Below are 6000 nucleotides of genomic sequence, written 5' to 3' on the forward strand. Positions count from 1 at the left end.
GATGTTGCTGGAGATTATAGAAGAATGCAACTATTAGAATTGGAAGAATGGCGAGAGAAGGCATATCACAATTCAAAGATCTACAAAGAAAGAGTCAAGAGGTGGCATGACAAGAGAATCAAGAAGAAGGAGTTCACACCCGGAGATAAGGTATTACTTTTTAATTCCAGGGTGAAGCTTTTCGGGCATGGAAAACTCCGAAGCAAATGGGAAGGACCATTCAAGGTAATCAATTCATCATCCCACGGAGCTATCACACTTCAAAATAGTGAAGGTACGTTATTCAAGGTAAATGGTCAACGTCTGAAATTATTTTTAGAGCCCAATGAGGAATTAGAAGAAATAGACGTAGTCCATTTTTACCTTCCCATGGAAAATTAGAGCCCGACACTTTTGGTCTGATGGTTTTGGGGCATATATATATTTTTCTAAATAATTTCGCATCTAGAAACGCACTCGGAGAAGTGGGCCCACAGAGGGGCCAGAGAGAGGGCGGGCGCCCAGGTCAAGTGGGCGGGCGCCCAGCCCCTGTTCCCCCTCGGTCCCGACTTTCTCTGTTATGGAAAATGCACTTAGGGTGATCCGAATAATCCCTCGGATGGAAAGTTTCGCACGCACATCGACGGGAGCAACCCGAACAACCCAAAGAGGCATCCTTTTGACCCCTATATAAACAGACCCCTAACCTCAGTTTTCAAACACCAAGCCATCAAGCTTTCTCTCCTTCAATTAGAGCTTAGTTAGCTCTCCTTCAATTAAAATTTTATTAGTTCCTTGCTACTCCAATGGCCGACAAGTACCACGACGATTGGGAAGTCGTCCCCTTCAACCTCAACATGGAGCCAGTGGAAGACCCCGATGCCCGTGCTCTCGTCCCGGCCAACACAGAGCGTCAGCTAGAAGCCATGCCATTACGCCAACGCAGCTCCGCCCAATCTTACCATGCTCAACCAGTTCTCACCACACCACCACAACCCCTACTCCTCAAAGGACCATCATCCAAGACGAAGACCACTATCAAGGTGCCAATCGGCACAAGGATCCTTCCACCTAGACCCAATGAGAGGGTCGTTGGAGTCAAGACCAACCGAAGCGGCAAGATCAGCAGCGTTCGCTACACTACGGAGGAGGAAAGGCCTTACTTTGAAGGGATTAGAGCAGCCAAAGTCCGTTTCATCCCTCCAAAAGCAGCCCCGAAGCACTCTCTCAATGCTTTTGAGACACCTCCCAAGCGTCGCAAGACTATAATGGATATTGATGAGGAAGTTCGCAGGCTAGACAGAATTATCATAGACCTTCAGTCCTCGATTAATTCCCTCACTAGACAGCTCTCTAACCACAACACCATTATACTAGGCCTTAGGCAGGATCTTGCCAGTGCCAACAAGAAGATCAAGGAATTAGAGCGCCGCTAAGTTATCTAGATTAGACCTTGAGGCAACACATCTTAGTTATCTATCTTTAAATTCAGTTTAAGTTTGCTATCAGTTTGCTATCAGTCTTTTGTAATAAATGCCTCAAGATCAATAAAGAGTATTATTATTATTATGTCTTGTGTGTCTCTACTTTATTTTTGTGCAAGAAAGCAGAAAACAAGTATGGGGGAGATCCCTCGACATGCCAAACACACTCCAACTACACCACTCCACCACTCAGGTACACACTCTGCACACTTTACTTCATACATACATTTATTCTGGATTACGCAGATTACTGTTTCCGACATGATAAATTAAAAAAAAAGATTAAAATATTTCTAATCATGCTTAATCTCAATCTGTGATATTTCCTAAAAACTTGCAATTATTATAAAATCATTTTAAAACCCTGTGTTACTTAAGTCAATATGGAATATGTGATGGTAGAGTATGAGTTTCTTATTCTTGATATCATTGTTGCTTGGAGAATTTATTTCAAAATATTCAAAATTCTAGCTACCAACCTCAGTGTTTTATATGCCTGATAAAACTAAAAATATTAATTATGATTATAAAAGCTATCTACTCTGTATTGAGTTTGTTCAAAATGAGTTAGACCCTTGTTGAGAGATTTATCATGCTCCCAAGATCAAGACACTATTTCAGTAAGATTCACTCTTCCGAAGTATTATTGCATTAGAGGCATGGGCTATGCAAAAATAAGATATTTCGAGGAAATAAAAAGGAGCAAGTGCTCGACAACCTCGCAGAAAAAAATGGACAAATGTCCGGCAGTAGAATTAGGGGTACCTCGGTATCCACTTAAAAAAAATGATAGCCCATGGTCCCTCTAATAAGCAATATGCCAGCAAGAGTTGACAAAGTTCTTAATTTCTAAAGTCTTTGATCTAAGAGTATGACATTCCCCTCCTCGGATCCCGTTTTGATCAAGCAATAAATGCAAAGTAAGAATGCTTGAGAATTTTTGCAAAATTAAAACAGCCTCAGTGAGATATATTTAAAAGATAATGAGTGATCTGAGAGAACCTATGAGGATAAAAAGGTATGCTAACTTTCTTTCAAAAATATACAAAAACTCCAAGTGACAGGATTGAGAAGAAAGGATCTTTACTCTTAATCATACACTTCCCTGACTATGGTACACAGTGGAATTTTTAACACCCTGCAATTATAAAGAGAATGTTTTAAATGTTTACCCCAGATATTTTTCTTAACCATCCTTTTCTCGAGGACGAGTAAAAGCCTAAGTATGGGGGTATTTGTTGATGGTTCTTAAGTATCAATTTTAATTATCAAATAAACAAGAGAAAGGACCAATATGCAACTCACACCTAGAATTAGGGTTTGATCTGACAGAATTCCACGAGTTTTGTTGTTTATCTATTTCTGCAGGGGGTTATCAGGAAATAAGGAAGAAAGGCCCACATGTCAGGATTACATAGAGATATCAACGCACCGCGCAATTTTACATCATCTAGAAGACTCCAGAAGCCACGAGACCGAAGCGAAGGCCAAACTGGGCCAGGCCAGGGCGCCCGCCCTGGAAGCCTGGGTGCCCGCCCCCCTGCTGGAGCCAATTCAGGACTCCTTCGCTCGGGATATTCCACCGACCTATTGGATCAAGAAAAACATAGTACCACCTCGGCTATCGACCCAAAAACGCATAGAAGGGGAGGACTATATAAGCAAGGCCCCTGGCCCCCTGGAGAAGACATGAAGAAATTATCATAGAGACTGAGGGGTGCCCTCGAAGGAAAACCTCTTCTCTAATTAATATTTCTTTTTAGGCTTAGCAATCAATGTAAGGTAGAAATAGATCTTCTAGTTTCTACTAGATTGAGAGAGATAGAGTGGAGGTGTAGAGTGGAGGAAGCCCGGCCTGTCGGTGTCTACTCCAAGCTTGTACTTGCGGGATCAAGTTCTCCTAACACGAAGCTTGCTCCTAGGATTCTTCAGTAATTCGACTTCTAAATTCTAGTAAGTTCTTGTTTTATTGTTCTTATGGTTTATGAGTTTACTTTAATCTCTTCGCGTAGAGTTTAGAGTAATCATTGCTGGCGTAAACGTGGTGTTTAGGCTGGGGTACTCATAGATATTCCCTGACTAGCTGGACCGTGGTAGTAGTGAGGAACGTGACATTTCCGAGCTACCTTTGTAGATCACAACTCGTTAGCTGGAAGGATAGGGTTTATAGGTGCGGGTTGAACATCCTTTGTGGTGTCTAGATTCTGTTAGCCTCCCCATTAGAGCAGTAGATCATCCTTACCAAGGTTAGAAGGAGACTACGGTTGCAGTCTTCTCTATTTATCACTCACATCGAAAGACATTCTTTGTGCCTAAAGGTTAGTAGTAATAGACCGGTTAGTCAGATGCACTCTTTCTCCTAGTGGTAAAAAAATAAATACGATACTCTGGATAACCTCCCGGGTGAAGTGCTCACCGATATCCGTGCGCTTGCGGATCAATTCCTTATTGCGTTCCCAAATATCAACAAGCTTGATGCTCCACAAGCCCTTCCACTAGCGCCTGGCGGGCCAGAAGAATGGGCGATCTAGTGAGGGATATGCGGGTGGAGGGCCGGACGGGCCCTCGCCTCGGTGGTAGGGTTAGAGATTCTAGACCTCTGAAGCCCGCACCGGGCTCCCCCTGCATGATGCCCCGAGCGCCTCCCACGCACTGGCTGTGGTGGGATCGGCTCAGGGCGGGGCTCGGTGTCGTCACGTGGTGGAAGGACCATGTCATAGCCAGAGCCAAGCGACATGAACTCCAAACTCCCAAACATCATTATGGTGCCGAGGCGGAGTGGGCGGAATCCGTCTGCCATCCGAGCTTTCCCCAACAGGGAGAGGAAAGTGCAACGCAGAAGTCCCCTACCTGGCGCGCCAACTGTCGATGTCTAGACTCATCGTCTAGACACTAACGAGTGATGAGTCTGCGTGTCTTCCTAACCCGGATGGTGATGCAAGTGGAACACAGAGAATTTATACTGGTTTGGGCTAAGGGTGCCCTACGTCCAGTGTGAGATTGGGGTCTGTATTGCCTTGCACCCGAAAAGTGCTCGTAGTAGGGGTATATAAGCAGGCTGCGAGAGAGGGCTAAGTCCCAGGTCTTGACTTTGTGTGGTGGACAGAGTGCTACTCGCTACTCTGGTGTGTGCGTGAACTTGCTTTGAGTTCTCATGTTGTGAGCTGTGTCTTGGGTGTGTGCCCTGGCTCCCCTTTTATAGTCTCAAGGGGTCACAGGGTTTTACATGTGTTGACTGGTGATCTACTCTTTGTGAATGGTAAAGTCACAGTCCCGACCCTGTGGAAGCTTGCCCATCTCGTCCTTGGGGCATGGTTGGCGGCATGGTTGCCCCTGTGGAGGGTTGCCGAGCCCTGTTGAGATCGTGGGGGTCAGATCAGTGATACTGCAGCTTGTCCTATAACAGTAAGAGAAGACAACCACAGTGACACAGGTTAATCTTCTCCATACCTCTTTTACTGTGAGGCGGTACTTCACAGTGAAAGAGGTAAGGCTGCACAGTGGAAAAAGTACCATGCCCTGCCGCAGTATGGGGATAACAGTGTGTGTCATGTCGAGAGTACGGCCGCTGTGCGTTGGAAGCCTGGCTCCGAGATGGGGGCTCGGGCAAGGCGGTGTTTTACGCCCGAGCCCCAGAGGGGTCGGGCGAGACGGAACCCGCGCCCGAGGCCAAGGGGTCGGGCGAGCTGGAGCTTGCGCCTGAGGCCAAGGGGTCGGGCGTGACGGAACCCGCGCCCAAGCCCTGGTGGTCTCGGGTGATTTGCCTTATCTCATTTCTGCAATTTTTATTTCTCTGATTTGGGTATCCCTTTTTATGATAGCCTATTGTACAAGTTTTTTTTGCTTATGGACATTTTTTTGGTAGGTTGAACCTCAGTCCAATAGCAGTAAGGATGCCACCGCCTGACTCAATGAACCGAGCAGATGAGATACAGCATATTATAATAGAACATAAGACTTTAGACGAACTCAACAAAATCGATCCATATGAATTTCCGGTATGTGTGCTTCTTTTCTCGTCCTATTTTGTAATCCAACATTCAGATTATGTACATTATCTACAGATTCTTTTCGATGTTTCACTATGCTTGACACGCTTTCCTTTTCTTACAAAATTATTTACAGCCAACAGGGTATAAATGCATTGTGACAATTACAGCGGTACATGAGGTGCCGAGATGGTGGTATGTTGGGTGTGCAAAATGCGGTAAAGCTCCAGATATAGAGATGGTGCCATTCAAACGCAATCGTTGCAACTTCAAGGAGGCCAAACCTTTGTAAGTTTCTTTACTGACTAGACCAAATAGGGAAATACTATCTTCTTATAGCTACGTTTTATTACTATCGAATAATCTTCATATTTATTCAACCAATATATAGGTACAAACTTTCTTTCAGCGCTAAAGATGATACAGCTGAAGCTAACTTCTTTGGTTATGACGAAGAATCTCGCAGAATAATACGCCGAAACATCGATTTCATGCTCAGACAAGCTAGAAATGCCCAAGGGCTACCGCAACATTTGGTGAATCTTATC

This window comes from Sorghum bicolor, chromosome 8, assembly GCF_000003195.3.
Source record: "Sorghum bicolor cultivar BTx623 chromosome 8, Sorghum_bicolor_NCBIv3, whole genome shotgun sequence".
Lineage (NCBI taxonomy): Eukaryota > Viridiplantae > Streptophyta > Magnoliopsida > Poales > Poaceae > Sorghum > Sorghum bicolor.